We start from the raw sequence: 17796 nt of genomic DNA on the forward strand, positions 1-17796 counted from the left end.
CTGTGTTATTTAATATAAGGATGTTGAAATGTATTTTTGGTTGAATCAGCTTTTAATTCAGGGGCAGGAAATTACGCCCATTTCCATTCTTCTATTTATTCAATGTGCTTCAATTAGCCCTCCTTCCCCCACCTCTAGCTGTTTGTGGGTGAGACATTCCATCTCAAAAGTCTGAGATGATTTTCTATTGGAAATAAGTGGGTTTGCATCCAGGTGAGCCAGTCAAGACAGCTTTGCAAGAACTAACTAAATTCTAAGTAGGGAATTAATTGAAAGGCCTGATTTCGCTATTTTTGCAACCAGGACACAGACTCCCACAACCTCTTTTTTAAAAAAAATCACTTTCTCTTCAGAAAAGCCAGTTTTCTCAACCCAAAGTTCAGTACATTTTTACAGTAACAACTAACAACACCACCAACAAAACCTCTTGACATTGACAGATTCCAAAGAAAACGAGGCAAGAAATAAAGCGTAGAATACTCCTCGCCAAGCTCTGGCTTAGACGCTTCTCTTAAGGAAAAGACATGGAATTTCAGCAGGGCTATAATTAGAAAGACACTTCATGCTCTGCCCACAAGAGGAAGTGGCTTTCCTAGGACCCAGAGCTCTTGAGATAATGGCCCCTGACATTTTGACAAATGGCCACATTGTACAACATCAATAAACATGAAAAGACACACTCTGAACAAAAGCCAAGTATCAAGGGAATGCTTTTGTTGTCCGTCAACAGGGGTAAGAGACAGTGTTTTGGAAAACCTGGTGTATGAGAACAGGTTTCCAAGACAGACCAAAGAACAAAGCAAACAAACCAGGGATTGCACAAAGCTCAATTTTCCAGGGCCTTACAGACAGAAGCGTGTTTTGTGTAGCAGGGAGCAGGGCATCCCCCAGGTCCAAGGAGGAAGGAGGCATTTCTATGCTGTGCTAAGAAAGGCAGCCCATGGCCAACCAGAATGTTCCTGACCTCATTAAAAAAAGGGGTTAACATGCTAAGTGTCGGTTTAGAAGTAGTCCTGAATTCAGAGGCCAGCACAAAAGTCTCAGGTGACTGTCTTAATGGCTTTGTCCTTATGGTTACTACACTATGGGGGGGACTGGAAATTGAACCCCATAAAGCTTGATAAACATGTGCTCTGCCACTGAGCTAGCTATACCCTGAGCCCTGATCTGTAGGATTTGGAATATGTGCCTGGGTCATCTGGCAGTGAAGGCGGTAGTTACAACCAAGATGGCTGTAGTCATGTCAAGCTGGATCTGTACGGACTGGAAGTGTTGTCTTTGTTGCTATGAGAACTATTTCTCTTAGTAAGATGGACAACTGCTCCATGATCTGGGTGGTTCAGCCCATCCTGTGACAAGCTGAGGTGGGTAGAAATCAGTCTCTTTTTGCTGACATAATCAGGAAGTCCTTCAGGTATTGCCTGCTCTATTGCATTCTTCACACAGTCACCAGTACCATCTTTAACAAGATAAATCATATCTACATCACACCCCTATTTACAAAAATCCACCAGTGCTGTCATGCTCCATTCACCTTAACTGCAGACCTGCCCCTGTTCCCTCGCCGGTTTTCTTTGATGCTAGTCTCCCCTGTCTCAGCATTGGAAGATTTTTTTCTCTTGTGTGTATCTCTTCCCTTTGCCTGGAATACTCTTCTTCTAGATCCTTGCATGGCTGACTCTAATCCTCCTTCAAGTGGCAAGAAATCTTGCCTTCACAGAAAGAACTTCTGGCTGGGTGCTGGTGGCTCACGCCTGTAATCCTAGCTTCTCAAGAGGCAGAAATCAGGAGGATCACAGTTCAAAGCCAGCCCGAGCAAATAGTTTGTGAGACCCTATCTTGAAAAAACCCACCACTAAGAAAGGGCTGATGAAGTGACTCAAGGTGTAGGCCCCAAGTTCAAGCTCAGTACTGCAAAAAAAAAAAAAAAAAGAACTTCTGTGCCAACCTACATACTACAGGTCTTCCAGTCCATGCTCCTTTCGACTGTAACTCCTCATTTATTTTCATCACATGATTAATCCAAATTGTAATTATCTTATGTAATCTGTTCACTAATTTGTTGCCTTTAATAGGACTGGAGGCGTGGAGCCGGTGGTTCACACCTGTAATGCTGGCTACTTGGGAAGTTGAGATCAGGAAGACTGAGGTTCCAGGCCAAACCACACAAATAGTTCACGAGACTCCCATCTCCAAAATAACCAGAGCAAAATACACTGGAGGTGTGGCTCAAGGGGTAGAGCGCCTGCTTTGTAAGAGCAAAGCCCTGAGTTCAAATCCCAGTCCCACCAAAAAAGAAAAATAGGACTGGACTCCATGTGAGTGGGCATCCTGTCAGTCTGTGAGGATGTGTACCCTATACCTAACTCAACAGCTATTTACTGAATACAAGAGTGATGAGGGCTCCTAATTCATGACTTACTTGCATTATTCACACTTACGCCCTACTTTCTGCTTTATTTTGTCTGCACCCCTCCCCCCCAAAAAAATGTTCTTAAAGAAAAGCTGAAGTAACTGTAGGATCCCCCAAAATGTGGAGTGAACCCAATCAAACATAATCACATCCCCCTCTTGATAGTAGTGGATTGTTCCCGAGTTCATGCCCTGGCATAGTGATGACTAAAGACACTGGACCAGGAGCTAAGGGTAAAGCAAGATCTAAGTTTGTTGAAAGGATCGCAAAGCACCCTGACAGGTAGGACTCAGGGAAAGAGCTAAGCCGTACAGTGGCGGAAGTGGAGGAGATGACACAGGGCTCCAACTGGCTGAGATCCAACTATTTTACCTCCAAACTATATTTGTGATTGGTTTGTGCCTAGCCGACTTCTCCTGAAATCCGACCACCTGTCCATCCCTCTCCTTTTTGGACTGGACATTCCTGGAGGGGCTGGTCAGCTCGTCCTGGCCTTGGGGCCCACTCCCCACACTGTGCTACTTTGGTGAATTGTTCTTTCTCTGAGAAGCCTGTTGTTTCCTATGTTTCTTTAGATGTCTGCTTCTAAACTGCCTCTCTCATCCAAAATGGAGTCACCTTTGTCATTCCTTCTGTGGCAGGAAGGCAGGGAGGGCAAAGGGAGGTAATAAATGATAATGAGAGTTAATAAGTGCTACAGTGAAACAAAGAAAAACCACAGTTGGAGAATGTCACCTGGAGACCAGACAAGGGTCACCTCGCCCCAAAGGTTAAAGCAGCCAATAAAATAGCATGTGACTATGTATGGGACAAGCTGTACCCCCCTTTTCTGTAACCTGCTCTAAATGGTATATAAGGAAGCCCCTTTGTTCTCGGGGCTCAGCCTTTGGACTTGAGTCTGCTAAGTTGCTGCTGACTTGCTTAATAAACCTGCTTCCCAAAAGCTTTGGTGCTCTCTCAGTCTCTGCCTGAGCCCCCCTGCAACAGTCCTCCATTTAGCATTTAATTGCTAAGAAACTTCATGCCCAGGGAAAATTCCACTAGGTATATTGTTAAGAACTTTGGTAAATGTCACAATGTATCCCTAGCACAACAAAAACTTTTAAAAATGTGAAAAAATTTTTTAAAAATTAAAAAAAAAGGAAACTGTACACTCAGTCTGGGAAACTCTGGCATGAAAGAGGTCACTAGGTGAAGCCAGGGAGGGTGGACTTGAGTGGTATCATGAAGGATGCTAATTTATTCTAGAGGCAGTGGGAGCCATTGAACGGTCCCCCCCAGTAATTTATTATGAAAAGATTTAAAGTCGGAGAAAAGTTGAGCCAGGTGCTGGTGGAGGTAATCCTAGCTACTCAGGAGGCAGAGATCAGGAGGATTGCAGTTCGAAACTAGCTCAGGCAAATAGTTTGGGAGACCCTATCTCACACATAAGAAAAACCCATCATGAAAAAGGACTGGTGTGGTGGTTCAAGTGGCTCAAGCAGTAGAGCACCTGCCTAGCAAGTGTAAGGCCCTGAGTTCAAACTCCAGTGCCACCAAAAAAAAAAGAAAAAGAAAATATACTTGCTTTATTTTATATATATATATATATATTTTTTTTTTATTATATATATTTATATAAACCTATCCATCAACCCCTCTTTCTTCCCCTGGATGTATGTCAAAATAAGCTGTCTCCATCATCGAAGATTTTGATCAGGTACATTACTGGGCAACTTTGCATAATTCTTGGGAAACATTCATGTACCCCATGTTCCAGTCACCAGACAAGAAAAGAGGATTTCCTCACCCTCTTACCGTTCCCAGTTCTCATTCCAAATCCCGCCCCCAACCTCTCTCATCCTACATTTGCCTCTGCAGACATGACCCAGAAAACCACAGTTTGTGTACATGAACAGTCCCCTCTCCCTAGGGTTATTTATTTTGTTTTTATACCTTGGTTGAATTTTTAAAAACCAAATTTAACCAAGTGTGGTGGTGCACATCTGTTATCCCAGCACTTGGGAGGGTGAGGCAGGAGGACGGTGAGTTCAAGGCCAGCCTGAGCAACATAGTGGGTTTGAGGTCAGCCTGGGTTACCCTATCCAGCTGGTGGAGTGGCCCAAGTGATGAGAGGGCTTGCCTAGCAAGCAGGAGGTCTTGAGTTCAAACCCCAGGTGCCCATGGCTCACACCTGTCATCCTAGTTACTTGGGAGGCTGGGATAGGGAGGATCAAAGTTCAAGGCTAGACCAGGCAAAATGTTCACAGGACCCCGTCTCAAAATAACTGGAGTAAATTGGACTGGAGGAGTGGCTCAAGCAGTAAAGTGCCTGCTTTTAAAGTGTGAAGCCCTGAGTTCAAATCCAGTCCCACACACAGAAAAAAAAAGTGTCTTTTTTTTGCAGTTCTGGGACTTGAACTCAGAGCCTTCACCTTGAGCCAGTCTACCAGCCCTATTTTTGTGAAAGGTTTTTCAAGTTAGGGGCTCACGGAACTATTTGCCCCATCTGGCTTTGAACCAAGATTTTTCTGATCTCTGCCTCCTGAGTAACTAGGATTACAGGTGTGAGCCACCGGCACCCAGCAAACAAAAAGTTTGATAGCTCCCCCTCCCCATCCAATACCATTATTAGGCACTAATCACAGAGGACAACTCTCGGTGTGCTGGACAGAATATAAGCACACCATTTCCAGGGGTTGAGAGGTATAGAAATTGTGAGAAACACTTTCACTTTTCCAAACTCAAAGACACATGGAGTACAGTGAAGACGAGACTTTAATGGCTGGCTTGCAAGATCGGGTTCCTGGTGAGCAGACACACCCAAAGCGGTTGCAACAGCATCATATTGTCCAGTCCACAAGTCCCTCATTGGCTTCGAGTGGTATCCACCTTCCTGTTAATGGCACTCAGTGCAGTCTGTGACCAGAAGATCCTGCTTTTTGTGCTCCAAATGGAAAAATCCAAGCAAAGCATATGGATGAGGTGAAATAGGGTAGCTTTATTGAGAGAAGGGGTCACCTGTCCTGCCAGGTGAGGGAAGGAAAGTAGAAAGAAGAGGGCACAGTGGGTGCAGGTGGAGTCCACTGGCCAGAGAGAGAGAGAGCTTTTCATTTTCAGTTGCTTTTAAAACCTACCCTCCCCCATGGGAAGGCAGGCCCAGGAGGTTCCCACCCAATAATGAACGAGTAGGGAGAGGCACGGGCGGTTCCCAGCCAGGTGAGGGTGGTCTGGCCATTCCCAGGCAACCTTCATGAGCCCCCAACTTTTCCTATTTCTAGCCTGCCTCATTCCTTTGTGGCAGGAAGGGCTCCCTGTGTCTTGTGCTTTCTGGCACATACACAGTTTTTACCCATTCCCTCATTCTATGGTGATTTACCCCTCCCAGTTTAAGTTCCCTTATCAGTTGGTCCTCCCCCACCATCCACAAGCAAGCGGCCAGAGTTAAACGCCTTGCCTTAAAAATGGAGCACCACTGACTCTATTTTTAACAGAAATTGTCTGAGAATTAAGCTAGTGGGTGAGAGTCACCAGCAAATAAACAAATGGAGGGAAGAAGGAGGAATGAGTGAGAAAGGGGTATTTGATTGGAGTTGAGCACCTACTTCCACCATGCCTGAATCTGGTGTCTCTGTCTCACCAGACAAGGAGGCAGAGAGTTCCTGCCTCCACGGGCCAAATAATTGGCTCTTGAGGCAGCGGATTGACTCCTGAGACAACAAGGTCAGCACTCAAAGTAGGATTTATTAGAGAAAAAGGAGAAGCTACCCCTGGAAACAGACAGGGAACCCAGAAAATTGGTAGCTCCCTGTTGTTTACATTTAGGGATTTTTATTTGGTCCTTTTTGTTGAGGAAGGGAGTCAGGAGTCAGGGGTGGAGTGGCCTTTTGACATATCTCTGTGAAAACATATACACAGTCCTGTGAAAGCCTTCTGGTTGTCAGCCGTGAAGCATTTTGAGGCATCCCCAGGGGGCCATGATTGTGAAACCGTGTGTCCCTTTACAGGATGTAGGGCTCACAGTGCTCTCATGGTGGATGGGGGTGAAGGACTGAAGAACGGACTGCAGGAGGTCCCAAAAGGCAATAAGTGGTCAAGGAGACACTTCTCCCTAGGAAACGCCCGTTTGCATCTGAAAGGCATCTCCGCCATCAGGCAATGCAAATAGGCTATAAAACCCCACTCCTCACCCTGACCCACCCACGGGATCACCGGTTTCCGGGTCCCCCTGCATTCTCCAATATGCAGTGTTTCTCTTCTCTTTTCCCTAACTAAATTCTCTGCAAATAAAATCTTTCTGACCTCTGCTGTTAGAGTCTGTCTGTGCTTTCATTCTCAGAACAGGCTCAAGAACCCTGAGCATCTGAAATTCCTGCACGTGTCATCTGTGCATCATATTTGGCAATGCGCGAAGGGACCAGCCATCACCTGAGGTCGGTATAGGTTGTGGCAAACTGGGAAAAACTGCCTAGGAATGTGACCGTGAGCGTCCAGCACTCCGGTGGAGTCTGTTTTCCAGGAGAGACCCCCCCCCCACCACTGCCTAACTAAGGTGGAACTCTCAGTTCAACCTTCTCTCCCTCTCTCTCTGTCTTGTTAAGGAGGGTTTCTTCCTTGGGAAACTGAGGAAAAGGCCCGAGCCCACTACAGCTGTACGGCAGGCAATCTGAGGAAACTCAGAGGCCAGGCAGGGGTTTGTACTGCACTGCCAATGCTATGTGGGCGGAACTCGACTTCAGTGCACCAAGGCTTTTTCTTTTTTCCTCTCCTTAAACGCTAAGACTCTCTTTCAAGATCTGACCAGCTTAAGGGGAGGTCCGAAAACAGCCGGTGGAAAGGAAAGTTTGTCTTCAAGCCACAAAAGGTGTTCTGGCCGGGGCACTCTCTGGTGTCACCCAAAGGCTGGAGACACAACTCCCTGACCCGCCCTGAGGCCCCAAAGGTGGCTAAGTCTTGGACCTCCCCAGCCATGTCTGTGGCAAACAGACAATCAGATCTCTCATGCTTTCTTCATGGTTTCCATGGCCCGAGAGTGGAGGTCACCTCTTGCTTCCAGTGCTCCAGTACTGCCTTTGGGCAGACCTGGATCGACCTGGACAGCAGGGATGATCAATAATCCCTCATGCATTGAGCCTGGAAACTACCTCACACACTAGACAGTCTCACAGGACTCTTACCCCTCCAGTTAATTCCTGGAGGGGACAGAGCTCATGTTCCTTTTAGAGTGAGTGAACTTAAAGAAATAAAAAAGGATTTAGGAACTTACACAGAAAATCCAGATCAGTATATCCAGGCATTTAGAGAAGTCAGCCAAAACTTTGAACTGAGCTGGAAAGACGTAATGCTATTGCTATCTCAGACCCTCACTTCTCTGGAGAAACAGCGGGTTCTAGATCAGGCAGTCACAGCTGGAGACAATTATCACTAAGATAAAAGTGGCCCTACAGGCCTATCTCATACTGGGCCCTCACAGGAGGAGGGGGAGGAAGAAGAAAGACAAAGACACTGGATACCTAGAAGGGACCCTCAATTCCCAATTCCAACAGGAGATCAGACAGTGCCTAGGTATGACCCTAAGTGAGACCCTGAAAATGACAAGGATGAATGGAGTCGTAACCATTTCATCCACTGCATTCTTGAGGGACTAAGGAGAGCCAAGGTAAAACCTCTTAATTACTCCCAAGTCACAGCTGTACAGCAAGGACCCTTAGAAACTCCAGTAGCTTTCCTACAGAGACTTAAGGATGCTTTACAAAAGCATACCAATGTTGTACCAGAGTCACAGGAAGAGGAAATTGTACTAAAAGATAAATTTCTAACACAGTCAGCACCAGATATCTGTAAAAAGCTTCAGAAATTGGTGGCTGAAGGGAGCAGAGATCTGGATCAATTGGTCCATGAAGCCACGTCTGTATACTCTAACAGGGACTTAGAAATAGAAAGGAAGGACCTGGAAAAGGAAAAAAGAAAGGATAAATGGCAGGAGGCTCTGATCTCAGCACTCAGAGAGGCTTCCCCGGGACAAAGTCCAAACCCGAGGACATGCTTTCAATGTGGACAGGCAGGCCATTTTAGGAGAGAGTGCCCCCGGAGAAAGCTACCTCTGGGACCCTGCCCCATTTGTCGGGGAAAACATTGGAAGGCACACTGTCCTCGATTCCCCTGGGAACCGGGGTCAGAGCCTCCCACCCAATGACGGGTCCTGCGGCCTCCCATACAGGCTTCTGTAACCACTGTAAAAGCAGAAGAGCCCCAAAATTAAGCACAAGGTCAGCCTCCTTATCGATACTGGAGCCAGCATCTCAGCTATTCCCTTCTCTCCCAGACCCAGGTCCTCCAAGAAAATTGTTCAAGGCATATCAGGCCAGCCTCTAGAGTTATTTCACTCAGCCTTTAGCCTGCTCCTGGGGAGATTTCCATTTCTGACACTCCTTTTTAATTATCCCAGAAACCCCTACTCCTCTGCTAGGGCAAGATCTTCTATCCAAATTGGTGGTACAGCACCAATTTGGAGAGTACTTTTGCTTGCCCCTAATAGAGGAACAAGTAGACCCCACAGTGTGGATGGATGGACACACTGTGGGACGGGCACGAACAGCTGCCCCAGTCCTAACTCATCTCAAGGACCCCTTCTGGTTTCCCCATCAAAAACAATATCCTTTAAAGCCAGAAGCTAAGGAGGGGCTAATTCCCATAATCAAAGACTTAAAGAGACAGGGACTGCTACCCATATAATACTCCTATTCTCGGTGTCAGGAAGGGACCTAACAAATGGAGGCTAGTCCAGGATCTCCACCTAATCAACCAAGCAGTAGTGCCTCTTCATCCTGTAGTTCCAAATCCCTATATGCTTTTAGCCCAAATACCTCCAGGTACTACTTACTACTCTGTCCTGGATTTAAAAGATGCCTTCTTTTGCATTCCCTTACACCCTAAAAGTCAACCTATCTTTGCCTTTGAGGACCCCACAAGAAAGTCTGGACAGGTCACTTGGACTGCCTCTCCCAGGGATTCAGAGACAGCCCCCACCTCTTTGGGTTAGCTCTAACCCAAGACTTGGCAGAATGGCAATATCCACAAGCTACTCTGCTACAATATGTAGATGACCTCCTGCTCTGTGGACCAAATAAGCCTGTCATTTCATGAGCCACTGAGTCCTTACTAAACTTCTTAGCAGATAGAGGTTATAAGATCTCTAAAGAAAAAGCCCAATTGTGTCAGTCTAGGGTTACATATTTAGGTCTTATCCTGGAGAAAGAAATGAGGTCTCTAGGAGAAGATAGAATCTGTCCAATCCTGATGTTTTCTCTACCTAAAACTCTAAAACAATTGAGGGCCTTTTTGGGGGTCACAGGATACTGTAGAATTTGGATCCTGGGATATGCAGAGCTAGCCAGGCTTTTACCAAATCCTTAAGGAAGCACAGAAGCATCCCCAGCCCTTTATTGAATGGGATGACAAGTCAGAAAATCCATTCCACAGGTTAAAGAAGGCTCTTATGACAGCTCCCGCCCTGGGTCTTCCAATACAAGACAAGTTTCAATTATATGTCTATGAAAAGGGAGGACTGGCTTTGGGCGTGGTGACTCAGCTCTGGGGCATCACTCCCCAGCCAGCAGGATACTTAAGCAAAGAGTTAGATCAGGTAGCCAAGGGATGGCCAGGATGCCTCAGAGCAATGGCCACAGTAAGCCTTCTAGTGCTTGAAACTCAGAAACTTATCCTAAACCGCCCCCTAATGGTTTATACCCCACAAGACCTAGGGGGAATTTTAAACTCAAAAGGAGAACTTTGGCTATCTGACAGCTGTCTACTTAATATCAGGCCCAGCTTCTGGGAGGGACAGAAATAACTTTAAGGACCTGTCAGAGCCTAAATCCTGCATTCCTTCTACCAGAGGCAGAGGGAAATCCTGAGCACTCATGTGAGGAGGAGGTACTTATGGAAAATTATGCTGCCTGACCTGACTTAACTGATCAGTCCTTTAAAAACCCAGATCTAGAATTATACAATGATGGCAGTTCCTTTGTTAAAAATGGTGTCAGACATTCAGGATTTGCAGTTGTGACAGAATTTGGCATCCTCACATCAGGTCCTCTTCCTCCTAATACAAGTGCTCAATTGGCAGAATTAGTGGCCATAACAGAAGCCCTAAGACTGTCAAAAGAACAGAGAGTCAACATCTATACAGATTCTAAGTATTCCTTCCTGATCCTGCATGCTCATGCAGCCATTTGGAAGAAAAGAGAAATGCTAACTACAATAGGAACAGCTTCCTAAAGAAATAAGAGAGGTTACTTTAATAGTTTTAGGGAGAACAGCATTAGTTGGAGCCCTTGCTGGAATCAGTTATGGGGTGATTGCCAATCATGTAACTACAAAAAAACCTAACCAAAGTGGTAGAGGACACCTCAGACCAGGTAGGCCTTGCCATTAAGGACATGCAAAGGTCTTTGTCGTCCCTTGCCTGTATGGTAATGGACCACCGCCTGGCCTCCTGTTGCACATATATGAACACTTCAGGCATTGTAGAGGAACGTGCAGACTACATTCTCCAACAGGCTAAGTGGCTCCGGGAGCAATCTCTTGAAACTCAGGTTTCTACTCAGGTAGGGGAACAAATAAAATCCTGGCTTCCCTCCAGGACTTGGTTCCTACCCTATCTGGGGCCTATCGTTGCCATTATTCTCTTGCTTGTGTTTGGGCCTTGCATTTTAAACTCATCAAGTTTGTTTCTTCTCACCTAGAATCCATCAAATTAAAATGCCTCTGGTGGAGATGAAAACAACCTACTACCACGGTCCCCTTGACAACCCCTCTCGTGGTCAGCCCTGACGCTGCGGGCCCCTTCATCGCCCTGTCAGCAGGAAGCAGTTACTGAATAGACCTTGTCGTCCCTATCCCTAACAGCAGTTAGGGTGACCACTGAGATGGGGGGAATGAAGGACTGAAGGACAGACCTCAGGAGGTCAAGGAGACACTTCTCCTCCCTAGGAAAGGTCTGTTTGCATCTGAAAGGCATCTCTGCCATCAGGCAATGCAAATAGGCTATAAAACCCCACTCTCCACCCTGGCCCAGGGGATCACCGGTTTCCGGGTCCCCCTGCATTCTCCAATATGCAGTCTTTCTCTTCTCTTTTCTCCAACTAAATTCTCTACAAATAAAATCTTTCTGACCTCTGCTGTTAGAGTCTGTCTGTGCTTTCATTCTCAGAGCAGGCTCAAGAACCCTGAGCACCTGAAATTCCTGCATGTGTCATCCGTGCATCAGTGGCACAGCCCTGGACTCGGAGGTGGGGTTATTTTTATGTCTGCCATGGGTAAGAGACAAGGAAGTGGTCGCTGTGAAAATTTACTGAGATCATTGGGGTGGAAAGTATTCAGGTGGGCAAGGGGAGCTCTGGGGTGTGCCTTCTGGGAACAGGTGATTTTTTCTTTGAGGGGCATTCTCCTGGAACAGGAGGGTGGTGTTTGGTTTTATCATTTGCCAGGGGGCACAATGGAGATCAGAATGGAGACCCAAAATGGAGGCATTTTTGCCTGCATATTTCTATTAAACACACTTTTGTAATTAAAATTGGAAATTCTTTTTTTTTTGCAGTACTGGGGCTTGTACTCAGGGCCTACACCTTGAGCCACTCCACCAGCCCTTTTTGTGAAGGGTTTTTTTGAGATAGGGTCTTGAGAACTATTTGCCCGGGCTGGCTTTGAACCGTGATCCTCCTGATCTCTGCCTCCTGATTACAGGAGTGAGCCACCGGTGCTGGGTTTGGAACAGCTACTTGGATACACAGAAAATTACAAAATTCAAAGATGTGATAAGTTCTCTATTCTGTTGGCTCTGGTATAAAATCAAGTCTCAATCCAGCTCAAATGTCTATGTTTACTGCTTAAGCTGTAAGACGTGCTTAAACCACTTTTGCTGAAAAGCACTGACTCCTTCTTGGGCCCTCAAATTATCTAATAGCAGGAGAAAAGCATGGTGTCTGTCCTCCATTTTTGTATGTCTTTCGTCTGAGCCATTCTCTGCAGTCACCTTACTACCACCTTAGAATCAAGGAAGGACAGGAATGGTTGATACCCTCTTCACAAAAAGGGATAGAAACTACCCCCAACAGCATACCCTCCTTTCGATGGATCACCTGCCTGGCTCCAGATAACAACTCAGGAACCTCTCCCAGGACAAGGACTGAGATAATGACTGGAACTTTTTAGCTATGCACACCTTTGGTCCCCTGCTCCCATTTCCATGAAGTCCCTCAGGCTTTAACTCTAATTCATGGCAAGTTTGGGTTCACAGTCTATGGATGACTAACTGTGTTAGGGTATGAGGCCGACCACCTTCTGAGAGGACAAAGGACACTCAAGACAAAGGAAGTCACAAGGCGAGGTTTATTTCTAGCCAGCTAGGGTCCAAGCATCTGCCTGACAGCAGGTTTCAACAAGGACCCTGAGAGAAAAGTTCAAGCAGGTCTTATACTCTTTAAATCATCAATCATCGTCACATAGGAATTCCTCATGCCTCTGGGGTCACATTTTCCTGATCTTGCCCACATCCTGGTGGTGGGGTAATATTATTTATTGGGAACTGGGGAAACACCAGAGGCTTACTTATCAGGTTACAAGGAATGTGTTCTCCCATAAATTAGGGGCTAGTAGTGGAATAGAAACCTAAGGTTTAGATAAGAACAGCAGGGAGTCCTGCTTTGGAAAGTTTATTTACAAGTGGAGACAAAGAAAGGCAGGAATGGGTGCTTATCTCTGCATGGTGCCTTTCATCTCAGTCCCGAACTTTTGCATGGCTCTAAGGAGCAATTCCTCACAGCTCTGTCTGAGGTTACAGCTTTTAATTGACGGTTTACCACGTTTACAACCCTGTTTCAAGGCTATCTTCCTCTTCACGAGGTTACCCAAGGGTCATGCCAGTTATAGCTGATTTCTAGGCTAGGTGGGCTGCAAGTTAAAGTACCCCAACAACTGGAAAGGGGCATCTCGGGGAAAGGGGCTTTGGAGACAAAGAAGTTTATAATTTCAGGGAAGCAATAACTATCTTAGGCTATCAGCTCTGGAACCAGGACCCAGCTAAGGAAAACAACCCTTTGTTCTTAATAGAAACTTTTATCAGAGTCCATGAAGCATAAGACAAGCAAGTTAGTGAGACTAATGCTTGTAACAGTGGTGGTTACTGATTAAATCCTTTGACAGAAAAGACCCAATCTAAGCCAGTTCTTATAACCAACCAGACCACACCTGTGACTGTTTAGCTATGCATACCTTTGTCCCCTGCCCCCAGTTCTTTTGTCTACTTAAACCTATAGCTCATGTCTGCACCCTGAAGATGGCTGAAGATGGACTGAGGGCTTGCTCTACCTCTTCCCATGCCAAGCCAAGCCCTATAATAAACCTCTTTTCTCTGCCTTCACCAGGCCTGTTTATTTGGTGCTTAGAGGTGGGTGGCCAAACCTGGTGTATGTACTCTCCGGAGTATGGGCCTTGGATCCAAAACTCTGGTTTCATTCTAACCCAAATTGGTTCATCTCTGTTTTTCTTCTTTGTACCCTAGTCCCCTTTTATGGTGATTTCAACAGGTTTAAAAATACACCTTTAGCACTCCACCAGCCCTTTTTTGTGATGTTTTTTTTCCAAATAGGGTCTTGCAAATTATTTGCCCAGGCTGGCTGCAAACCCCAATCCTCCTGATCTCTGCCTCCTGATTAGCTCAGAATGCACCTGGCTCTATATTCATTCTTGTATAGAAAGCACATCAGCCATATTCACCTTCTTTTACCAGCCCTCTCCCGTTAGTAACCTTCCCTTAAAGTGACCTGTTTTTTCATAATATTGCTTGTATTTATACAAATAGTCATATGTGGACAGCTTTGGGGATGGGAGAAAAAAATCTGTGACCCAATCAGCTGTGAAAATTGAAAAGAAATATGGAATTCTGATAAGGCTTTCTGTAAGAGAAGCTCCAGCTACTTTTGCTGAAAAGCACTGACTTCTTCTTGGGCCCAGGAATTAACCACAGCAAGAGAAGCTTGGCATCCCTTGCCTCCATTTTGTATCTCTTTGCTCTAAGTCATTCTCTCTGCAGCCACCTTCTAATCACCTTGGATTCCAGAAAAGACAGAGGATAACATCTTCATGGCAAGGGACAGAAACTACCCCCAACAGCAGACCTTCCTCAGGAAGGACCACCTGCTAGTTGACAAAGAATCCAGATAACAAATCCTGAACCTCTCCCAGAACAAGGACTGAGATAAAGGTCAACCAGACCACACCTGTGACTTAACTGTCTAGCTATGCACACCTTCGTCCCCTGGCCCCAGTTCTTTTGTCTACTTAAACGTCTGTGCACTGAAGATGGATGAAGATAAACTGAGTGCTTATTCTGTCTCTTCCCACAGCATGTCCTGAGCTGGTAATAAACTTCTCTCTGCCTTCTCCATGCCTCTTTATTTGGCATGTAGGGTGGGTGGCCAGACCTGGCATATGGAATCTCAGGAGTTTGGGCCTTGGGTCCAAAACTCTGGTTTTATTTCCATATAATCCCGGATTTCAAAGCCTTACCGTGGGAGTCTTCAACCTCATAGTTTTCAGTTCCTCCCTTCTTTCAAGCTCTTTCTTTCCTTCAAGCTACATAAGAATTGAGGTATTTAGAGGCTAGCTAGCTGCCCTGTGCAGGGAAATGGATAAGGAGCATGTCTCTGAAGATAACAAGTGTGGTGGCCTTGAGGAGAAGGGAGTGCAGCAGATAAAAGGCCTTGAAAGAGAACTGAGGAGCTGAAAAGTATCATGTCTTTGGAAAAGAGAGAGGTCATTACAGAGCAAGGGAAGTAAGTATGCAGAACCTGGTCTGGGAGAGAGAGCTGGGAAGAGGACGAGGTGGGGGCAGGTCTATATGACCCTGGGGAAGAATAGTTTAGAAAGTGTGGGAGTTGGCTAGGGGGACAGAGGCACACCATGGCTGCCTAGCACAGTGTATCTTTATTCCCACCAGGAGGGAAATTGATGTAAAAGGCTTCAAAATTAATAATAACGCTAAGACCTACCATGCTTACTTGTGACAAATACCATTCTAAGTGGTTTCCATAATTAACCCATTTAACACCGTTCAAGAAAACCTAAGCAAGGCAGCACTTCAACTTAGGAAACTGAAGCAAGAAGATAGCAAGTTCAAGGGCAGCTTGGGCTACACAGTGTCATGAAAAGGAGAGAGGGGGATAAGAACCTGAGAAAACTATGTATTTGTCCATCTAGGTTTGATGTGGAAGTGTGGCTGGACAAGAGTGTGGTGTAATGCTAACAAACTGGGGGGTGTGGGGGGTGACAAGGCCTGTTGGTTCATACTCTTCTTGGCCTTTGTGCAGCCACCAAGCCATTTGGGGGAGGAACACACAATGAGGGCCTTAGTTTTATACCATTCAGAACCCACTTTATTGAATAAAACCCCAATCCTCAACAGCATCTATGCATTCAACCCTTGTCAAACTGTTCACTCGCCCCCTGAGTATACTGTCCCTGTGTGGGCCATGGCTTTGTTCAACTTGCCCACCTCACAACTGAGGAGTACTTATGTTTTGCTAAGAAGTCACTCTTCACTATCTTTCTTCATGGGTGTTCTTGTGTAGTTCTTTTTTTTTGGAGGCACTGGGGTTTGAACTCAAGGCCTTACACTTGCTAGGCAGGCAAATATTTTTCAAGCCAGGGTCTCGAGAAATACTTGCCTGGGCTGGTTTTGAACCACAGACTTCCTTATCTCTGTCTCCTGAGTAGCTAGAATTACAGATGTGAGCTATTGGCACCTGACTTTTCTGTGTGGTTCTTTAGCTACTCCTGGGACAGCATCCTCATCTTACAAAGCTGTTTTTAATGAGCAGCAGTGACCTCTTACTTGGGCCCATGAATTAACTGAAAGTGGGCTAAGAGCAAGGCATCCCAGCCTTCATTTTGTATCTGTGTCCTTTGCTCTGAGTCATTCTCTCCTGCAGCCACCTTGGAATCCTGGAAGGACAGGACTGATTGATAACGTCTTTATAAGAGATGGAGGAAATGTCCCCAAGAAAAGGAATAACATAGCCTCTGTAAGACAAACCAATCCTGAGACAGTAAGGTGAGACTGTTTAGTAATTATACAAACCAGGGTGCCACTGGTTCACACCTATAATCCTTGCTTTTAGAGGGGCTGAGACTTGAAGAATCCCAGTTCAAGGCCAGCCCAGGGAAAAAGGTCATGAGACCCCATCTCAGCCAGTAGCTGGGCACAGTGGTGTGAGCCTGTTATTCCAAACTACATCGGAGGCTGAGATTGGGAGAATCATGATTCTAGGACAGCCTGAACATAAAAAGTTTACAAAACCCTATCTCAACAGATGGCACATACCTGTCATCCTAGCTAGGGGAAGAAGCGGGGTATAAAATAGGAGGATGGTGGTCCAGGGAAGCCTGGGCAAAAAGAGAGACCCTATCTCCAAAGTAACCAAAGCAAAAAGGGCTGGTGGAGCAGCTCAAGAGGTAGAGTGCCTGCCTAGCATGTGTGAAGCCCTGAGCTCAAATCGCAGTACCACCAAAAAAAAAATCAAAATTACGTAGTCCTCCTCCTGCTCCCAATTCTTCCTCCTTTTTAACCTAAATGTCTGTTCAGGGAAGATGGCTGTGAGGCAGGAGGTTAGGAAGGTGTAGGTTGGCTAGGAAAGGGGAAATGGGTGCTAAAACCACATTCGCCTTGGGAAAAACCCAAGTCCTGCCTAGAACACGCCCCCTTTGGGTAGCATCTTGATGGGAATATCCCTGGAACCCACTCAGTAGGCACATCATGATAGAAGGGGATGGTTGCACAGAGCAGAAAGTGCCAGAACTAGCGCATGCACCAAGGACTGGGGAACAATGCTTAGGTGACCTTTTGAGCCCCTCCCCCACTTAAAGCTTCATGCATAGGGACTTCATCTCATGCATGTAATTCTGACAGAAGGTATTATCGGTTGGGACAAAGTACAGTCAAAAATAAGTTATGTAACAACTTCCTGTCGATCAAAGCTGTCAATCATAAAAGGGACACCCCTCTCAAGTCCCCTTTAGCCCTCTTCAGTCTCAGCTATGGCTTTAAATTACAGCACAACAGGAGAACCTGGACTTGCATGTCTTCGCTCAGGTCCTCTTCCCATCTGTGAGAGTATAGTTCACTTTCAATAACTACACCACGTTGCTTGCTACTTCTGGGAGTTTTGTCCAATTCTTTGTTCCGTTCTCTAAGAACTTGGACCACTCACAGACACCTGCATCTCATGGTAGCAGCTGAAGATGGGTTGAATGTTACCTTTCCTCTTCCCACGACTGCCGGTGTGTTGTGATAACCTTCCTTTCTCTGCCCTTCACCATTACTTGTCTTTGGTACTTACCATGTT

The 17796-nt window shown here is 45.9% G+C and overlaps 1 long non-coding RNA gene across 1 annotated transcript in view; it reads right to left on the reverse strand.

Annotated features, from left to right (window-relative positions):
• LOC109673979 (uncharacterized) overlaps positions 1-15023 on the reverse strand; it is a 64603-nt gene extending 49580 nt beyond the window's left edge. Inside the window, exon 1 of the long non-coding RNA XR_012443191.1 lies at positions 14963-15023. This is a non-coding gene — a long non-coding RNA (uncharacterized lncRNA). The remainder of the gene's footprint in view (positions 1-14962) is intronic.
• Between the last annotated feature and the right edge of the window lie 2773 nt (positions 15024-17796).

The sequence above is a fragment of the Castor canadensis genome, chromosome 17, assembly GCF_047511655.1.
Source record: "Castor canadensis chromosome 17, mCasCan1.hap1v2, whole genome shotgun sequence".
Classification (NCBI taxonomy): domain Eukaryota; kingdom Metazoa; phylum Chordata; class Mammalia; order Rodentia; family Castoridae; genus Castor; species Castor canadensis.